General features: G+C 46.1%; 1 protein-coding gene across 2 annotated transcripts in view; it reads left to right on the top strand.

Annotated features, from left to right (window-relative positions):
- The first annotated feature begins 10,193 nt into the window (after nt 1-10,193).
- Nucleotides 10,194-22,135, top strand: part of AZI2 (5-azacytidine induced 2) — a 62,150-nt gene continuing 50,208 nt past the window's right edge. Inside the window, exon 1 of one of the 2 annotated variants that reach the window (XM_083188634.1) lies at nt 10,194-10,667. The gene's annotated coding sequence lies outside the window, so the exon portion shown is untranslated. The remainder of the gene's footprint in view (nt 10,668-22,135) is intronic. The other variant, XM_083188633.1, reaches the window with a different exon arrangement.

The following is a 22,135-nucleotide window of genomic DNA, read 5'->3' as shown; positions in this document are numbered from 1 at the left end:
TGCCCTGGCTGGCTCTTCCAGTGTATCAGCAGTGGCTCCCAGGCTGCTGCTGTTATGAAGGAGGAAAGAAGAAGGGTGGGCAGCGCTGCTGACTGCTCCCGTTTTTGATCCCCAGAGTGCGAAAACTCCTGTGCTGCCTGCTGGGGATCACTTCAGCTTCCGCACACTCAGAGGACCGCGGGAGCAGCTGAGTGCGACCGCGCATGCGCACCAGCGCTCCCGCGGCCATTTTCACTGTTGAAATAGCTGAGGCCGGGCGCGGCCATCTTTGCTGTGGGCACAAGTGCTGAGGCCGCGGCCGCAAACCGTGTGCAGTCCGCGGCCCAGCCATGGGTATGTGCGGCCTTTATATGTGTGAAATGGCCTGGCCCACCGGGAAATAGCCCGGTTTCCCGCCGGGCCAATCCGCCCTTGAGCTGGTCGCAGGAACACACTCATCAGCTGGTCGCAGCAGCACACTCCCATCACTAGCAATATGGTCGCCTGCAACCATATTTCCAGCGTTTTAGCCCCTATCGCCCCCGTGTGTACACAGCTTAAAGGGCACACACACGGGGGCGATTTTGTACACTATCGCGACCATATTGCCCACGATGGGAGTGTGCACCGGCGATATATATTGCCGGATGCGCGCTCCCGTTTTTACCCCTGTAGTGATCGCTGGTCGCAGGAACATGCTCCCGGCAGTTTATTTTTCATCAGCGACCATTTCTGTTCGCTGATGAAAAGGAGAAACTGAGTAATATATCTCCCCCGTGTGTATGGGGCTTTAGTGTTCCCTTTATTTTTTTGAGAAGTGTATTTTATGACACTTGAAAACATATGCAGGGTTCTCCTACACAATTGAATGTGAAGTATTCTTTATTTGTCCAATGCTTGTGCTGGGACTATTGTGCTCCAGCAGTTTCACTGTGTGCATAAATGAGTGTATTAATATTTGCAACTGTGAAATCCTTCACAGGTAAGTATTTCTTTCTTCTCGTTACAGGTGGTCAATTTATTGCAAGCGAGCAATTTGGTACTTTTTAAATAACCAAACAATTTATTATTCAGCAACAGATACCATCAGTATACAAAGAACCTTAAATTTGCATATATGCACCAATAAAACGTACAATTGCAACTCAATTTTTATTATACAGGAACTGCAGTCTCCTGTCCTCTTCTATTCGCTTGCCCTCCTGGCACTATTAAATGAAACAGGTTGATAACCCTACCTTGTCGCTACAATTAACACAAGTTATTTCAAGTATTCAGCAAGATACAATGTACTAAATATTAACATTCAACAGATAAACTCCATTGCATTTCTCATTAAATGGTTACTTTAAGCATCCACTTTACTATTACAATTACTATATCATAGAGGCCTCTACTTTACTAGGAACTATTATTATTGCGCAATAACTGTTTAATATACCGTGGTCTCAGAGTGTTCCTATTATAACTGCAGTTACTCTTTTATAAAGCGCTTCTTTATAGAACTGTCCCTTTCCCACTCAGGCGACTAAAGTCTACACTGAAAGTTAATTCCTAGGGTATTTGTAATCCACAAAGCAAAGTTGAGGTAAGTATTAAGCAATTAAGTTGCTGATCCGCCAAACTTAAAGCAGGAATACTGTTATCCACTCATAAATGTTGGAATCCCTAGTTCCCAATGCCTTATTTCTCAAGCTGCCGCGCTGTCGTCCTTATTTGCAGCAATCACTGCTATTTCTTCAAGATTATAACGCACTTTTCCCTGAGCTGACTGAGTATACGGCTCTCTTTACAGTACTGACTCAGCTAGTGGTGGCTGCTAGCAATTAGATAGTTTAGTTAGTCTCGGAAGTAGTTACTAACTTGCTGGGGAGATGGCTGAATCCCAAGATGAGAGGTTTCTTGGCTAATACTGTTTACACACTGTACTTGAAACAAATGGAGTAACTAGTGTATTGTCTCTTTGCTGAGGACCTCTATTAATTAGTATTGTCCCTCAGGTAACTGCCTTCTGGGATAGTGTAGGACATTTGCGTACTTTCAGTCTCTGCACACACAAGTGTGGATGGTATATTCCTCCAATTAGCTGTTGGCACTTGCGAAAACTGTAGCTGTGTCTGTAACAACCTGTCGGTATCCATTTTTCTGAGCACTATATCTGCAGTAACTACTCCTTTCTGACAACGTGAGATGTTTATCATTAGTCTCTCTTTATACTGGGCAACAGGGCTATGGACTGGGTAGTAGTTGTATAAATATTTATCCCAGATATGGAAGTTCTTTCCTCACAGCGCCATCACTACAAATGTCCCTCCAGCTGTCAGTCAGTTGCTGCTATGCTGATGGTGGCAGAGCTTTTATATAGGGGAGACATGGATGCTGGCTGTCAATCTATATTAGCTTCTCCCTTCTGAGTATGAAGCGGAGGGTTGGCCTGATGTTGGATTTGGCTGCCTTTTTGGGGCCAGGTTCACACTCACCACTCACTGCCCCTCTCCACAGAGATTCTCCATCTTCCCCTCACAGACTGCACTGCATTACTCTTGCTCCCTCTCAACTGTCATCCCCTGACCCTGGTCATGTGACCAACTCCTGACCTCTGAAACAGTTGCAGAGGTTGCTGGGAATTATTCATCACACAGTCAATGTCCTCTGTGGGGATAGCATATGTTTATAGCACAATATACTGTATCTTATATTAAGAATAACTAGTATGGCATCATATGCCTGTAGGGCATCAATATATATATATACAATCATCACACAACCACCCTGCAACATATTGTCTATTAGGTAGTGTATGTCTGTGGGATGTGTAGTTCCACAATAGCTAGGGTCATGAGTTTGACATAATAAGAATAATAATGATAATAATAATTTTATTTATATAGGGCCTTATTTTGGTTCATTCTTTCTGACAAAATCCTTCTTAGATGGACAAAACCATGTGCACTGCAGGGGGGCAGATGTAACATGTGCAAAGAGAATTAGATTTGGGTGAGTTATTTTGTTTCTGTGCAGGGTAAATACTGACTGCTTTATTTTTACACTGCAATATAGATCTCACTTTGAAGTAAAACCCCACCCAAATCTAATTCTCTCTGCACAAGTAACACCTGCCCCCCTGCAGTGCACATGGTTTTGCCCATCTAAGAAGGATTTTGTCAGAAAGAATGAACCAAAATAAGGCCCATAGTGTTCTTTCTCCAATAGCACTGAAGATACTTAACAAATAGCATAAATGTAATATAGTACAGAAACAATGATGTACAGAAAAGTCTCGAGTCTGTGTTTGAAGCATTCTAGAGTGGGGGCCTCTTGAACTGTGCCGGGAAGTGAGTTCCATAAAGTCGGAGCTGAATGGCTAAAAGCTCGACCCCCAGATGAATTACAGGAGATCCTCGGTACTGCTAAAAGTCCTTCATCTACAGATCGCACTAATCGGGTGGGACAGTATGGACATCACTAGTGTCACATTAGATTCTGCGCCACCCTGCAGGTAGAGCTAAATATATACAAGTTTACTGTATCCTAAACCTTCGTCATATTATTTAGACAATTTATTCATGTTGTTTATGGCATAATTTTCAATGCAATTATTATGATTTACGGCTTTTCTAATACAGATTACATGGTTTCCGGCTTTTTCAATGCATTTATTATGATTCCCGGCTTTGTCTAATGGGTATGGGTCATTAGGTCGACCACTGAAGGTCGACAGGCCTTAGGCCGACACCTGAAATAGGTAGACAGGGTCCGAAGGTTGACACAAGTATTAGGTCAACAATGGGAAGGTCGACATGAGTTTTTTTCCTTGAATGTTGACAGTCTAAGTACACCGTCTAAGTGTACCGCATCCCCTCGGAAGGATCGGGCATGGAATACCACCCGTCGGCACATGACCATAAAAAAACTGTGAGAAACTCTTTTCACCCTAATGATTGTGTTGACCTTCAGACCCTGTTGACCTTGCCCATGTTGATCTATTTCAGGTGTTGACCTGAGGCCTGTCGACCTTCAGTGGTCGACCCAATTCATGTTGACCTTAATAGGGTAAACCTTATGATCGAATACCTTTCTAATACACTCTAAATCAGTGGTTCTCAACCTCAGTCCTCAAGGACCCCCAACAGTGCACATTTTCTAGGTCTCCACACAGAATCACAGGTTAAATAATTAGCTCCACCTGTGGATCGTTTAAAATGTGTCAGTGAGTAATGAGTGCCGCTGTGCACCTTCCAGGTGACCTGAAAAGTGTGCACTGTTGGGGGTCCTTGAGGACTGAAGTTGAGAACCACTGCTTTAGATGATGTCTGTCTTTCTCATTATATTTACTAAGATTTCCGGCTTGTCTAATAAAACACTTTACACGGTTTCTGGATTTTTTCAATACATTTACTGTTTTCGGATGTTACTCACACCCCTTTTCAAGGATTAGTACAGTGGTCTCCAACTCGTTGCTCGCGAGCTACTGGTAGTTCGTGGTAGCGATCTGGGTGGCTTGACCACTCTGCAGCCACCCGTCCCTCAATTGCCACTTCCCTTCTGAGGGGAGGAGAGCGCATCGCGCGTCTCTCCTTTCCCTCACTGCAGGGCCAGAACGTACCAGCCCCGCACGCAATGTAAGGCTGACAGCCGGGCAGAGAGCGCTGGGCTGCCCGACTGTATACTAAAAGCAGGTCCACTGCTATTTTAATGCTCCCGCTGGACCGCAAGCCAATGGGAGCTCGCGATCCAGAAGCCAATCAGGAGCCGGCAGTGGTGGCTCCTGATTGGGTCCTGGATTGCGAGCTCCCATTGGCTTGCGGTGAAAATAGCGGTGGACCTGCCCATCTGTCACAGCTTTACATTGTGTGCGGCTGGTGGCACTCCCCCTTGGCAATGAGCAATTAACCCTGACAGACTCCTCCTCGTGTAACACAAAAAAAAAAAAAAAAAAAATATTTGAACCATATCTATGCATGGCAAGTTACCAATGAATTAAGTTATCTAGGATTTAAGTTTGAGTCCATTGTTTTCTCTCTCCCCCCTCTATCCCTCGAACCACTGTCTCTTGCTCCCCCTCCCACCCCTGTCTCTCTGTTTAAGATACCCTCTCTCTCTCCATTACATCTGTTTTTCTTTCTTTCTCTCTCCTCGCCTCTTCTCTTACACCCATGGCAGGATGTAATAGCATCCAAGTTCACTGTGGGTGCGGGATACCACCCCCTGCAGCCATTTCTCCAGGATTGTCTCGCTGGCATCTACCTGGCACTGGCTCCCCGGCTTACCAGGTACAGTGCAGCCAGCGTGGAACAGTGTCAAGCCATACCACCGTAATGCGGGTGGTGATATGCTGGGAAGGAGCCAACCCCTAGCACTGAGCATGTAACCCCTGGCACTGAGCATGTAACCCCTGGCAAAGAGCAAGAAAACCCTAGCAATCAGCATGTAGGTAAGCGGAACTTATGTGGCGTAATATTTAATATTTAATAAGCATTACCATGTGTGGCATATTGTGTAATGGGCATTACGGTGTGTGGCATAATGTGTAATGGTGTGAATAATCCCCTGTCCCACAAAGCCATGCCCTAATTTCGGCACGCACTGTTCCGTTTACATTATTCTCTTAATTTGTGTGTGGGATAGGCCATAAATTGAAAGCTTGCAGGGGGGCGCTGAACCCCCATGCACCCACTTTTGCTGTCATATGAGAGGGGGGGGGGGACAGGTTAAGTGAGTTCCATCACCTCACCAGGACTACTTTAAGCACTGGGGGCATTGTTTATTTAGCACTGCTGGGGGGCATTGTGTTTAGGGTTACCACCTTTTTGTTGAGAGATTCCCGGTCATTGGCCCGCCCCTTGATACACCCGCTGACCCACCCCAGACCTGCCCCCAGCCCCACCCTTTGGCCCTCCTTATGTTGATTTTTGTTAACCTTTGCTTCAATTTCATTCTTGATTTTGCTTACCATAATGCCAGTTACATGTTACATCACACACATTAATGGTCATTACAAGTTATGCCACACACCATGATGCCCATTATACATGATGCCCATTACTCGTTATGCCAGGACTCAAATATTTTGTAGGGACAACATGGACAGTGGGTGCCGAAGGCGCGCGCCCAAAAACTCACTGTAATGCCGATTACATGTCACACACCCATTACATAGTATACCACATGCCATAAGGCCATTACATGTTATGCCATACACTGTGATGCCCATTACACATTATGCCGATTACTTGTTATGCCAGGACTGACATTTTTTCTAAACTAGTGACAACATCGACAGTGTGCGCCGAAGGCGCGCGTAAAAAAAATTCATTGTAATGCCGATTAAATGTCACACACCCATTACATAGTATACCACATTCCATAATGCCCATTACGTTATGCCACACACCATAATGCCTATTACGCATTATAGCAAACGCCATAATGCCCATTACCCATTATAGCAAACACTGTAATGCTCATTACACATTATGCCACACACTGTAATGCCCATTATATATAATACCACACGCCATAAAGCCTATTACATATAAGTGCTGCTTACCTACATGCTCATTGCTACGGGTTTCATATTTCATGCTCAATGTCAGGGATTGCAAGCTCTGTGCCAGGGGGGGTACATACACTATGCCAGGGGTTATATGCTCTGCCAAGGGTTACATGCTCATTGCCATGGGGGGAGTGAGAGGTGAGGCCATGTACTGGCAGGTTGAGTGGTGAGGCCTGGCAGGGGGAGCGGTAAGGCCAGGCAAGGGGAACAGTAAGGCCAGGCATTAATAATTTATTTACTTGCAAGAAAAATAAATCTTCTGACTGTGGCCTGCGGTGCGGAAGGGGACTGTCACTGACTGCAGGAGGGGAGTGGGACGGCCACTGCAGACAGACTGCGGCAGGTGATTTGACAGAAAAGGGACTGTACTGCACTCAACTTACATGTATATCTAAGCCGGCGCTGCTCAACCAAAAGGATGTCCCCAATCCTCTGTGGATAACTTATATACGCTTAGAAGGTTGGCGCTGCCACTATCTCAATTATATGCGTGCTGTACTCCCCCTATAAGTTAGAGCTATGGGTACTTGTGTATTTTCACGGCGCCACCGCGCGTACAGTGGAACTTTAAAACTTGGCAGTCTCTGTGTTTACTGTGCGCGTGCCGCTCTAGCTGTTCTCAGCGCAGCGCATGGCTGCTTTCCTTATGTAAGCTACGTTATCAGCGTAGCGCTGGGCAGCAGCAGCACACGCTGCCCAGCGCTGACAGGTCACTGTGGTACTTGTAGTTCCACAGTGAAATAGGCAGTCCTGTGCACCACTGACAACCCGGCAATTTAGACGCTAATCCAGAGACTCCCTGAACCGGACACCCTGGCAATTTAGAAGTCTAGATTTAGACGTCTAAATCCAGACTCCCTGCAAACCGCTAACATGGGGGCATCTAAATTTAGACGCTAAAGCGTCTAAATTTAGTAAGGTCTAGGGGTACACTATTAAACCTGTTCACAATGACACTAGTCTACGTAACAGCTGTCGACCTTGTTAATTCCACTATCCACGCCAACCCGAAGTGTGGCGAGCACAGCGAGCCCGCGAGGGGTGGCTGTACGCGTCCTACGACCTTTTCATACCCCCACTATCCACGTCGGCGTGGAGTTGTTTTTATAAAGTGTGGTGAGCGCAGCGACCCACCGAGCCCGAAGCGCGGCGAGCGGACGCGGATACCTTCACAGGTATACGCGTCCCCTCACGGGCTTCACAGGTATCCGCGTCCCCTGCGGGGCTCGCCACGCTTCGGGCTCGGTGGCTCGCTGCGCTCGCCACACTTTATAAAATCAACTCCACGCCGACGTGGATAGTGAGGGTATGAAAAGGTCGTAGCGGGGCTCGCCACGCTTCGGGCTCGGTGGCTCGCTGCGCTCGCCACACTTTATAAAATCAACTCCACGCCGACGTGGATAGTGAGGGTATGAAAAGGTCGTAGGACGCGTACCGCCGCCCCTCGCGGGCTCACTGTGCTCGCCGCGCTTCGGGTTGGTGTGGATAGCGGAATTAAACAAGGTCGACAGCTGTTACGTCGACTAGTGTCATTGTAAACAGGTTTAATAGTGTACCCCTAGACCCTACTAAATGTAGACGCTTTAGCGTCTAAATTTAGATGCCCCCATCTTAGTGGTTTGCAGGGAGTCTGGATTTAGACGCTTTAGCGTCTAAATCGCCGGGGTGTCCACTTCAGGGAGTCTGGATTTAGACGCTTTAGTGTCTAAATTGCCGGGGTGTCCAGTTTACATGCCCCAGTTGTCAGCGGAGCGCAGGACTGCCTATTTCCCTGTGACCTGTCAGCGCTGGGCAGCGTGCACTGCTGTTGCCCAGCGCTACGCTGATAACGTAGCTTACATAAGGAAAGCAGCCACGCGCTGCGCTGAGAACAGCTAGAGCGGCACGCGCACAGTTAAACAGAGCGTCTGGCAGGCTGCCAAGTTTCAGACACAGACTGTGCGCGCGGTGGCGCCGTGAAACTACACAAGTACCGAGCTATGTGTTCCAATATCTATGTCAATGTATTGCTCACCACTCGGTGGTGCTGTGTCACTGAAATTATATATAACCATGAAGCAGTCTATGTGGAAAACATACATTTTAATATTGCAAAGGAGGTGAAAAAGTGCACTAAATGTATTAACAATACATATTCATAAATTAGGTAAAATAAAAAAAGGGGATATAAGGAAAAAAAAAAGGGGCAGTTGGCATGCATGCAATAGTTCAATACTGTATATCTCCGGTGGGGCTGATGGAGAACTTAGTCCCTCTTTGATGTATAAAGTACCGTGCTGTTGTGTGATAATGCCAGGGGGTGTGATACAGGGAGATGGTGCGTCCCTATTCCCTTCAGTGCACACACCCCTATTTTTCTCAGATGCAATACAATACATAGAACAATAGAGTAGGGGATTAGCATAGTAATCCAATTACTCACTTAATCCTATTATAGAGATACAGTAGATGACAGTGGCTCCCACTGTAGGTTTGTCGGTCCCTCGCAGATGATGAATGCTGTGCCCTCCTCAGTCTCGGGTGCGGGGGCTAGCAGTAAGCGTTCTCTGGAACTACTGTACAACTTCGAACCAACACTGGCTCACGCTGGGGCGTGCCCGCCGTCATGCAGCGCCGCAGGAGGAGGAGCCGGAAAGCACATGATGAACTGAAGATATGACAGTCTCTCCCTCCTCCCTGCCTTGGCAGAGTGTAAAAGTGAAGAGACTGAGTGAGACGGAGCGTCCTCATGTCAGGCGGCGCCAGACGGGGAAGAAATTCCTATACATTGTATAGTCTGGGGCAGCCACCCATCCGGACTCCGGACGCCGGTCTCAATTACCGGACTGTCCGGAGTAATCCCGGACGGGTGATAACCCTAATTGTGTTTATGGCATTACTTTGGGTATTGGGAGCATTGTGTAACTGGCACTGCTGGTGGCATGTGTATATTTGGCAGAACATCTTTTCAGAGAGGCTGGAGGCATGGCCAGCAGCTCTTAGAGGGATGTCCATGCCCCGATAGTGGAAAATATGGGGGAATGTGGCCTTGCAGGAGTACCAAGATAGTAGGTCATGCACATGCTAATTTTGGGCACAGATGTCCCTTCTCTTCTGCCTCCAGTGTTGGGAGGTATGTATGTGACATATTGGAAATTGCAATGTGTGGCATATTGTGTCTGGGGCGTTACAGTGTGTAGCCTAATGTGTAAAGGGCATATTTGTATTATTATGCAGATTTATTATTTATTTAAATTATAGTAGCTCTTCAGGTGGTTTATTCTTGAGTAGTATACACCCCCAAAATGGTTGGAGATCACTGGCTTAGTACATCTCACCCCTGGAGTGTGTGTGAGAGATGTCATGGTGACCCACACACACTGTGGCTGGCTAGCATGGTGTCACACAATGGGTTCTGGAGTGTGTGTGTGTGTGTGTGGGGGGGTGGCATGGTGACCCCCACACAGTGTATGTAGTTGGATGGCATGGCATGGTGTCATACACTGCATCGAATGTGTGCGAAGTATGGTATGGTCACAGTTATCCATAGCACACACTGTGGTTCATATCTATTTCACAGACACAAATGTGTCACTCATGCATTGCAGCAGATCAAAATATCAATGCGGGTCCTGTGATTGGTCATCCCTAGCGAGGCTTGGAACGCAGCGTGTCAGTGACGCCACAGAGCAGGATCTCTCCTTTCCCTAGCTCCCATTCACATACATACATGTAGAACGGACGGAACGGCGGGCGGAGATAGAATATACCCGTCTGGCCTGACAGTATAACCACCGGGCGCCGCTGGGATGTGGTGTGACGGGGGCGCCTCGGCTCATCTCTACTCCCAACAGCAGGCACCAGGACTATGTACAGAGAGGAGGACGCTGCAGCTCTTCAACCGCTGGAAACAAAACCAAAAGTAACCTGTGTGTCCGGAAGAGAAGCAGCCCCGAGCCAGGCCGAGACACCACAAGTATAGGAGGAAGAGACTGTCCCTGCCGTGCCCCTCTATGCCCTGCGCAGCAACTTTGTACTGATGAGTCCCGGAGGAGGACAGGTCTGGCGGCTACTGAGACCCCAGGCATAGAGCACGGTCTACTATAGATTTGTCTGTGGGTTGGTCCTGTTCCTCTCCTGCACCTCCTATAAGGTAAGTCGGCCACAGAGGGGGCGACACGGGTCTGTCACACATAGCAATCGTGACCAACACATAAACATTGCTTACTATATGTGCGGGAACCACCACATAATACGTCATCACTAATGCATTCCTTATTAATTACTGGGTTAGTGTGTACAAAGTACAATGTTGATAACTATGTACATAATATCTTTCGGCTCTGCGGCTGTCAATGCAGTCTGTTACTTGCCATGGACAAAACTAATCCAGGCACGTTTTCAACACCTCTCTCTATGACACTACCTTTCAAAGCTCCACCATTCTTAACACCACCGTCTCGGCTCCATCTGATGTACTAAACCCTGAAAAGTGATAAAACTGAGAGTGATAAGCCACCAACCAATCAACTCCTACCTGTCACTCTTTAAACACAACCGTGTGACGTGGCGGATAGGAGCTGATTGGCTGGCGGTTTATCACCGCCAGCTTCAGTTCGTACATCTGGCCAAGACTGTGATGACAGATAAGAACCACTTTGGCAATCTAGTCTGCCCCCTATTTCTTAACCTTTAGGTGACCTCACCGGATTTAATTATGCCTATCTCAAGCATGTTTGGATTGCTCTACTGTCTTAGCCGCAATATTATATGATAAATGGGCCCGGTTTCCCCGAAAGATAAGCCAGACTGCACTGCCAGTGGGGCAGTATGGTCAGCTGCTGGGCAGCACTAACTCACATGCACAGACCTCTGCTGTTAATACTATATTTAGCCTTTGGATTTTTTTGAGACCCAAGTGTATGACTTTGCATTTTTTTTACCCTTCCTGGTGTGTCCACCCTGTTGCATATCTTTGTGTTATCAGCAAAATGCTTACTTCACTTTTGCAATGTCACCGAAATCTATATTAATGAGCAGTGGTCCAAGCTCAGATCCCTGGGGTACTAAACACACGGGGGCGATTTTGTCCAAAATCGCGGGAAATATGGTCGCTGAGCGACCATATTGCCCGCAATGGGAGTGTGCACCGGCGATATATCGCCGGGTGCGCGCTCCCGTTTTTGCCCCTGTGGGGATCGCTGGTCGCAGGAACATGCTCCTGCGACCAGCTGATTACCACTGCCGGGCTCCCCCCGGCAGTTTCTTTTTCATCAGCGACCATCTCTGGTCGCTGATGAACAGGAGAAACTGAGCAATATATTGCTCAGCAATATAGCAATATATGGCTGAGCAATATATCTCCCCCGTGTGTACACAGCATAAGCTTCACAAGTGATAAAATAGAGAGTGATAAACAACCAACCAATCAGCTCCTGTCTGACGTTTTTCAAACACAGTCTGTGACATGGCAGGTAGGATCTGATTGTCTTGCTGTTTATTTCTCTCCATTTTATCACTTTTGAATCTTAGTGCACCTGGCCCTGTGAGTGGGACAGTGACAAAAGCCTTATGGGGCCTATACACGTAGTGGTTTAGGGGCATTTTCGAAGCCATCACTTTTAACAACATTTGCTATTTTCCAGTCCCCTGAAATTACTCCTGTAGTTAGTGACTGGTCAATTAATTCTGATAATGTTGCTGCCAGCTCTCCTTTAAGCTTGTTTAGTATTCTTGGATGTATCCCATCTGGTCCCATTTTTTTTATCCATATTTAGTTTTAATAGTTCAGTTAGGACCTTCTCCCCTGTAAATGTACAGATTTTTGATTTTAATGAATATCCCTGCAACTTAACTGACTCTTTACCCTCTTTTTCAGTAGTGAATACTGAGCAAAAATGATAAGATGATCTGATATTACAGGGCTGGATTGAAAAGTAATGCCTCAATGGCTATAATTTTTTTTTTTTTTTGTGTGAACACATTTCAACACTTTTTTTTTTTGTAAATTATGACTCCTAAGGGGCCAGACTCTCTAAGCTTCTAAAGTGATACAATGGAGAGTGATAAATAGCCAGCCAAACAGCTCCTACCTGCCATGTCACAGACTGTGTTTGAAAAATGTCTCATGCCGTGTTCTCACTGTGAGTGAGAAAGACACAGCTTTTACCCGGCATTAAAATGCCAGGGACTGCCGCGCTGGACCCCCATTCTCACTGCAAGGCAAATTCCCAGGTGAAGAAGTTCTACCCGGGAATTTGCCTTTAACCCCTTCCCGACATTTGACGTACATTTACGTCATGGTCGGGAAGTACTTCCCGACACATGGCGTAAATGTACGTCATGGCTTTAAACTGTCACCGCGTCTATAGACGCGGTGACAGTTTAAACATGTCTGCTGTCCCTGACAGCAGACATGTCCCTGCATGCCCAGGGGGGGCTGCGATGCTGCCCCCCCGTCGGCGATCGCTGTGATTGGCTGTTCAGTGTGAACAGCCAATTACAGCGTTTTCTGTGTCACCGGCGAATAACGTTCGCCGGTGACACAGGGATCGGAGGTGATTGGTGCTGTAAAGTACAGCACCAATCACCACGGGGTGTAAGGGTGACACTGGTGTCACCCCACCTCACCCCGCCCGCCTCCAAAGGCCGTGATTGGTTCGTCGGACCGACGAACCAATCACAGCCATGGAGGGTGATTTAAACTAACGGTGACTGCACTGCAGACGCCATTCCGGTCTGGAATTGCGTGCAGTGCGGTCACCGTGCCTATCTGCCGTGGTATACTGACCTGATCCTTGCAAATACTTACCTGATCACTGCTTGTAGCGTGCTGGATGCTTCCTGGATCCTGTTACTACTTGTGACTTCCTGTGTTGTGCTGCTGCAGTGTGATAGCGTTATAGATAGAGAGAGATAGTGACAGAGAGTGCTATATTTTGTGCTGCTGCAGTGTGATAGAGTTATAGATAGAGAGAGAGAGAGATAGAGAGATAGTGACAGATTGTGCTATATATTTTTTATATAACTGACTGCTGCCCCCCCTTTTGTGCTGATCAGTATAAATTAACTGATCAGCAACTTTTTGGGGGCGCAGGTTTTTTTTTTATATATATACCTGTCAGTGCTGCTGCTGCAGTGTCATAGAGTGATAAATAGTGAGACATAGAGAGATAGAGAGATAGAGAGAGATAGTGACAGAGAGTGATAGAGAGTGCTATATTTTGTGTCTGCTGCCCCCCTTTTGTGCACCCCCAGCAACTTTTTGGGGGTGCAGGGGTTATTTTTTATATATATAACTGTCAGTGCTGCTGCTGCAGTGTCATAGAGTGATAGATAGTGATAGATAGTGATAGATAGTGATAGATAGTGATAGATAGTGATAGATAGTGATAGATAGAGAGAGATAGAGAGAGATAGAGAGAGATAGAGAGAGATAGAGAGAGATAGTGACAGAGAGTGATAGAGAGTGCTATATTTTGTGTCTGCTGCCCCCCCCTTTTGTGCTGATCACTATATCTGAGGTGATCAGCAACTTTTTGGGGGTGCAGAGGTTTTTTTTTTTTTATATATACCTGTCAGTTGCTGCCAGTTGCACTGTCAGTTGCACCAAAGGTTGTGCACCTGCTGCCCCTCACTGGTAATCAGTGTCGCATCAGTGATCACCTTTTTTTTTTTTTGAGGGTGCTGTGGGGTCTTTTTTAATTTTTTTTTTTTTACACACACTGTGATTTTGTGGGTGTCCTGTGGCCACTGTGCGCTGATCAGTGACGTACATCACTGATCAGCTTTTTCGGCACAGGGTTGATCTATTTTTTTTATCAAATTCCTGTTGCCTTTGAGCGCTGTTCAGTGACGGACGTTACTGACCAACATCTGTGCTCAATTTTTGGCGCAGGACCTTTTTTTTTTTTTTAACCCCTTCAATTTTTTTTTTTTATTGGGATCAAATTCCTGTATAAAGTATTTTTTTTTCTGCACTACATACACACTACACACTACATACCCCCCGGGTTGAAATAAAGTTTGTACCCCCCCTACACTATACACGTGTTGAAACATTTAACTACCAGAAACACAAAAATAAAAATGGCATCCCAAATGTCATCCCAGTCATCCAGAAGAATGTATTCAGCGGAGGAGGCATATGCCATGCTTGCCTCTGACTCTGACACAGCCAGTGAGGCAAGCGGGGAATTTGAAGGATTCATCTTAAGCTCCTCTTCCTCCTCTAGTGATGAGGGACCCCCTCAAAGACGCCCCCGTAGAGCAGCTGAGACCCCCCCCCCAATAATTGATCTCGTATGGACCCCACCACCAGACAATTTTGAGCCCCAGGTTCCTGAGTTTTTGGCCATGCCAGGAATCCAATTTGATTCCACAGGTCTCAGAGAAATTGACTTTTTCAAATTATTTTTCTCTGATTTTATAAATTTAATGGTGGACCAAACTAATTTATATGCCCAGCAGTTTATTGCTCAAAACCCCACGTCATCATTTGCTAGGTGGACCCCTGTAGATGCAGTAGAGATGATGACGTTTTGGGGTCTGGTGTTTCATATGGGCATAGTAAAAAAGCCAGAAATTAGGCAATATTGGAGTACAGATGTTCTGTACAGCACCCCATTTTACCGTATGGCCATGACTCGGGCTCGTTTTGAGATGATCCTTAAATTTTTGCATTACAACGATAATGCACAGTGCCCACCCAGAGATGATCCCACCTTTGACCGGCTATTCAAAGTCAGGCCGGTCATTGATCATTTCAGTGCCAAATTTGCAGAGAGTACATCCCTGAAAAATTTATTTGTATCGACGAGTCCCTTATACATTTTAAAGGAAGGGTTAAATTCCGCCAGTACCTTCCCAGTAAGAGGGCAAGGTATGGCATAAAAATGTATAAGCTGTGTGAAAGCACCTCAGGGTACACTCACAGGTTTAGGGTATATGAAGGGAAGGATTCAAGAATTGAACCGCCAGAATGCCCCCCCTCCCTCGTAGGTGTTAGTGGAAAAATTGTCTGGGATTTAGTGCACCCCTTCCTGGATAAAGGTTATCACCTCTATGTGGATAACTTTTACACTAGCATCCCCCTGTTTAAGGCCCTTGGTTCAAGAGGTACAGCAGCTTGCGGTACTGTGCGCAAGAACCAAAGAGGCCTCCCAAAAACGCACATTGCCCAAGTAATGAGAAGGGGTGAAAGCAGGGGAATATGCACCGAAAATATGTTGGTCAAATATAAGGACAAGAGGGATGTCCTTATACTGACAACAATTCACGGAGACAGTACCACCTCCGTCCCTGTACGAGGTACCAGTACCCACACCTCAAAACCTAATTGTATCCTGGATTACAATAGGTACATGGGCGGAGTGGATCTTTCAGATCAGGTACTGAAGCCGTACAGTGCCCTGCGGAAAACAAAAATCTGGTACAAGAAGCTGGCCGTGTATATCATCCAGATGGCACTGTATAACGCTTACGTGCTATTCCGTTCTACCGGCCAGAGGGGGACATTTATGCACTTTCAAGAGGAAGTCATAAAGGGCCTAATATTTGGGAACCAGCAGGCAGAGGGCCCCAGTACTTCTAGTAATGGCCCCCGTATTGTACCAGGGCAGCATTTTCCTGATGAAATCCCCTCCACTGGAAAAAAGGGCAGGACACAAAAAAGGTGCAAAGTTTGCTATAAAAAGGGAATAAGAAAGCAAACTATTTTCCAGTGTGACACTTGCCCCGACAAACCCGGCCTATGTATAAAGGAGTGTTTTAAAATATACCACACATCTATGGATTATTAGGTTCATAATTTCACCGTGCTTCGGGGGTCTTGCTAATGCCACATAGCACCCACCATTCATTCCACCAGAATCTGAGCCGCAAAATCCAAAAATCACTCCTTCCCTTCTGAGTCCTGCCATGCACCCAAATGGTATTTTTTGGTCACATGTGAGGCATTGCCGTACTCGGGAGAAATTGGGGCACAGATTTTGGGGTGCTTTTTCTCCTTCATACCTTCTGAAAATGAAAAATTTTGAGCCAGAACTGCATTTTTGTGTAAAAAAAATGTAATTTTTCATTTTTACTGCCCAGTTGTATCAAAATTGGTGAAACCCCTGGGGGTTTGAAATGTACACTATACCCCTAGATGAATTCCCTGAGGGGTGTAGTTTGCAAAATGGGGTCACTTGTGGGGGGGTTCCACTGTATTGGTGCTTTGGGGGTCTTGCTAATGCGACATAGCACCCACCAACATTCCACCAGAATTTGTGCTGCAAAATCCAAATATCACTCCTTCCCTTCTGAGTCCTGCCACTTTTTGGTCACACATGAGGCATTGCCGTACTCGGGAGAAATTGGGGCACAGATTTTGGGGTGCTTTTTCTCCTTCATACCTTCTGAAAATGAAAAATTTTGAGCCAGAACTGCATTTTTGTGTAAAAAAAATGTAATTTTTCATTTTTACTGCCCAGTTGTATCAAAATTGGTGAAACCCCTGGGGGTTTGAAATGTACACTATACCCCTAGATGAATTCCCTGAGGGGTGTAGTTTGCAAAATGGGGTCACTTGTGGGGGGGTTCCACTGTATTGGTGCTTTGGGGGTCTTGCTAATGCGACATAGCACCCACCAACATTCCACCAGAATTTGTGCTGCAAAATCCAAATATCACTCCTTCCCTTCTGAGTCCTGCCACTTTTTGGTCACACATGAGGCATTGCCGTACTCGGGAGAAATTGGGGCACAGATTTTGGGGTGCTTTTTCTCCTTCATACCTTCTGAAAATGAAAAATTTTGAGCCAGAACTGCATTTTTGTGTAAAAAAATGTAATTTTTCATTTTCACTGCCCAGTTGTATCAAAATTGGTGAAACCCCTGGGGGTTTGAAATGTACACTATACCCCTAGATGAATTCCCTGAGGGGTGTAGTTTGCAAAATGGGGTCACTTGTGGGGGGGTTCCACTGTATTGGTGCTTTGGGGGTCTTGCTAATGCGACATAGCACCCACCAACATTCCACCAGAATTTGTGCTGCAAAATCCAAATATCACTCCTTCCCTTCTGAGTCCTGCCACTTTTTGGTCACACATGAGGCATTGCCGTACTCGGGAGAAATTGGGGCACAGATTTTGGGGTGCTTTTTCTCCTTCATACCTTCTGAAAATGAAAAATTTTGAGCCAGAACTGCATTTTTGTGTAAAAAAAATGTAATTTTTCATTTTTACTGCCCAGTTGTATCAAAATTGGTGAAACCCCTGGGGGTTTGAAATGTACACTATACCCCTAGATGAATTCCCTGAGGGGTGTAGTTTGCAAAATGGGGTCACTTGTGGGGGGGTTCCACTGTATTGGTGCTTTGGGGGTCTTGCTAATGCGACATAGCACCCACCAACATTCCACCAGAATTTGTGCTGCAAAATCCAAATATCACTCCTTCCCTTCTGAGTCCTGCCACTTTTTGGTCACACATGAGGCATTGCCGTACTCGGGAGAAATTGGGGCACAGATTTTGGGGTGCTTTTTCTCCTTCATACCTTCTGAAAATGAAAAATTTTGAGCCAGAACTGCATTTTTGTGTAAAAAAAATGTAATTTTTCATTTTTACTGCCCAGTTGTATCAAAATTGGTGAAACCCCTGGGGGTTTGAAATGTACACTATACCCCTAGATGAATTCCCTGAGGGGTGTAGTTTGCAAAATGGGGTCACTTGTGGGGGGGTTCCACTGTATTGGTGCTTTGGGGGTCTTGCTAATGCGACATAGCACCCACCAACATTCCACCAGAATTTGTGCTGCAAAATCCAAATATCACTCCTTCCCTTCTGAGTCCTGCCACTTTTTGGTCACACATGAGGCATTGCCGTACTCGGGAGAAATTGGGGCACAGATTTTGGGGTGCTTTTTCTCCTTCATACCTTCTGAAAATGAAAAATTTTGAGCCAGAACTGCATTTTTGTGTAAAAAAAATGTAATTTTTCATTTTTACTGCCCAGTTGTATCAAAATTGGTGAAACCCCTGGGGGTTTGAAATGTACACTATACCCCTAGATGAATTCCCTGAGGGGTGTAGTTTGCAAAATGGGGTCACTTGTGGGGGGGTTCCACTGTATTGGTGCTTTGGGGGTCTTGCTAATGCGACATAGCACCCACCAACATTCCACCAGAATTTGTGCTGCAAAATCCAAATATCACTCCTTCCCTTCTGAGTCCTGCCACTTTTTGGTCACACATGAGGCATTGCCGTACTCGGGAGAAATTGGGGCACAGATTTTGGGGTGCTTTTTCTCCTTCATACCTTCTGAAAATGAAAAATTTTGAGCCAGAACTGCATTTTTGTGTAAAAAAAATGTAATTTTTCATTTTTACTGCCCAGTTGTATCAAAATTGGTGAAACCCCTGGGGGTTTGAAATGTACACTATACCCCTAGATGAATTCCCTGAGGGGTGTAGTTTGCAAAATGGGGTCACTTGTGGGGGGGTTCCACTGTATTGGTGCTTTGGGGGTCTTGCTAATGCGACATAGCACCCACCAACATTCCACCAGAATTTGTGCTGCAAAATCCAAATATCACTCCTTCCCTTCTGAGTCCTGCCACTTTTTGGTCACACATGAGGCATTGCCGTACTCGGGAGAAATTGGGGCACAGATTTTGGGGTGCTTTTTCTCCTTCATACCTTCTGAAAATGAAAAATTTTGAGCCAGAACTGCATTTTTGTGTAAAAAAAATGTAATTTTTCATTTTTACTGCCCAGTTGTATCAAAATTGGTGAAACCCCTGGGGGTTTGAAATGTACACTATACCCCTAGATGAATTCCCTGAGGGGTGTAGTTTGCAAAATGGGGTCACTTGTGGGGGGGTTCCACTGTATTGGTGCTTTGGGGGTCTTGCTAATGCGACATAGCACCCACCAACATTCCACCAGAATTTGTGCTGCAAAATCCAAATATCACTCCTTCCCTTCTGAGTCCTGCCACTTTTTGGTCACACATGAGGCATTGCCGTACTCGGGAGAAATTGGGGCACAGATTTTGGGGTGCTTTTTCTCCTTCATACCTTCTGAAAATGAAAAATTTTGAGCCAGAACTGCATTTTTGTGTAAAAAAAATGTAATTTTTCATTTTTACTGCCCAGTTGTATCAAAATTGGTGAAACCCCTGGGGGTTTGAAATGTACACTATACCCCTAGATGAATTCCCTGAGGGGTGTAGTTTGCAAAATGGGGTCACTTGTGGGGGGGTTCCACTGTATTGGTGCTTTGGGGGTCTTGCTAATGCGACATAGCACCCACCAACATTCCACCAGAATCTGAGCCGCAAAATCCAAAAATCACTCCTTCCCTTCTGAGTCCTGCCATGCACCCAAATGGTATTTTTTGGTCACATGTGAGGCATTGCCATACTGGGGAGAAATTGGGGCACAGATTTTGGGGTGCTTTGTCTCCTTCATTCCTTGTGAAAATGAAAAATTTTGAGCCAGAACTGCATTTTTGTGTAAAAAATGTAATTTTTCATTTGCACAGCCCAGTTGTATCAAAATTGGTGAAACCCCTGGGGGTTTGAAATGTACACTATACCCCTAGATGAATTCCCTGAGGGGTGTAGTTTGCAAAATGGGGTCACTTGTGGGGGGGTTCCACTGTATTGGTGCTTTGGGGGTCTTGCTAATGCGACATAGCACCCACCAACATTCCACCAGAATCTGAGCCGCAAAATCCAAAAATCACTCCTTCCCTTCTGAGTCCTGCCATGCACCCAAATGGTATTTTTTGGTCACATGTGAGGCATTGCCGTACTCGGGAGAAATTGGGGCACAGATTTTGGGGTGCTTTTTCTCCTTCATACCTTCTGAAAATGAAAAATTTTGAGCCAGAACTGCATTTTTGTGTAAAAAAATGTAATTTTTCATTTTCACTGCCCAGTTGTATCAAAATTGGTGAAACCCCTGGGGGTTTGAAATGTACACTATACCCCTAGATGAATTCCCTGAGGGGTGTAGTTTGCAAAATGGGGTCACTTGTGGGGGGGTTCCACTGTATTGGTGCTTTGGGGGTCTTGCTAATGCGACATAGCACCCACCAACATTCCACCAGAATCTGAGCTGCAAAATCCAAAAATCACTCCTTCCCTTCTGAGTCCTGCCATGCACCCAAATGGTATTTTTTGGTCACATGTGAGGCATTGCCGTACTGGGGAGAAATTGGGGCACAGATTTTGGGGTGCTTTGTCTCCTTCATTCCTTGTGAAAATGAAAAATTTTGAGCCAGAACTGCATTTTTGTGTAAAAAATGTAATTTTTCATTTGCACAGCCCAGTTGTATCAAAATTGGTGAAACCCCAGGTTGAAGCAGGGACAACCCGGATCGGCACCTTTCACACTGAACCCGGGATGTCCCTGCATTTCTATGAGAATAGCATTGAATATGGCCTTTTTTAGGCTCACATTAGATTATTGATTAATAATAATTAAGACACAAAACATTTGTAGTGTTTCAGCCTTTGTTTACTTGTATAAAACAAATTAAAAGGCATATGAAAGCATCTTCCCCTCTAATGATTAATAGCTCTCTCACCTCCTCATTTGTCCAAGACATGGCACACATTGCAGGCTTTCAGGGGTTAAAATGCATTTCTGGGGTCTGTGGTGCTACAGAACATGCAGTGTGTCTCCCTGCACGCTGTATGCTGCCTCTGGGCGTGTCTGTGAGTGTCCACCACAACAGGAAGTTGCCATGCTAACAAATCAGCACTAGCAGAGGCAACACGGGAAGCAGGGACATGTCCCTGCACCTTTCACACCAGCCAGTAACCCTGAAAGGACCCGGGAGCAACCCTGCTACCTAGCAGGGTTGAATTGCCAGCAAATTAACCCGGGAATTTGTCCCTGGAACCTTTCACACCAGAGCTAGTCCCAGGTTCTTCCTGGACCCAACCCGGGAATTTAGGCTGGTGTGAAAGGGGTATTAGAGAATCTGGCCCTTTGGGGGAGATTCTCTAAACTAAAAATGCTGTAAAAACCCCGTTATCAGGGTTTTTACTGCATTTTGGGATGCTCTAAGCATCCCCCGCCAGATTATCCCGACGGGTAGCATCACCAGAAAAATCTGGCGATGCCCTATAGAAGCCTATGGGCTTCGAACGCGACCCACCTCCACTCCGAACCGACCCTCCTCACCTGTGTCCGGGCAGCACAGAGTTGTGCTGCCCGGACCTGTGACCTCCTCCTCCCTGCACTATGATCCTCTTCCGGGTGCAGGGAGGAGGAGAGCCCTGCGCAGCAGCGCCGGGTAAGGAAGGGAGGGGGGACGTGTTTACAAATAAAAAAACTTATAGCCATGGAGGCATTACTTTTCAATCCAGCCCTCATACATTGGGGAGTATTCAATGTTTTTTTTATTCTCCTTGTGCAGCGAATCCTGTTTAGAATTCGCTGCACATTCGCAGGGTTCCAGAGGGCTGCAGCATTCACTGCCAGCCCTCCCTCTCACCCTATTCAGTGGCTTGCTGCCCCTGCTGGCGAATTTTAACCCCTCATGTTGCCGGGTGACGGTGGCAGGCAGGGAGATGTAAGCCTCCCTGCCTGCCCCAGAATGGTTGTGGTGGAGAAGGATGGCTTGAGGGGACA

Source organism: Crinia signifera, chromosome 5 (genome assembly GCF_055691185.1).
Source record: "Crinia signifera chromosome 5, ASM5569118v1, whole genome shotgun sequence".
NCBI lineage: Eukaryota > Metazoa > Chordata > Amphibia > Anura > Myobatrachidae > Crinia > Crinia signifera.
Note: the sequence above shows the minus strand (reverse complement) of the source record. Positions and strands in the feature narration are given on the sequence as shown.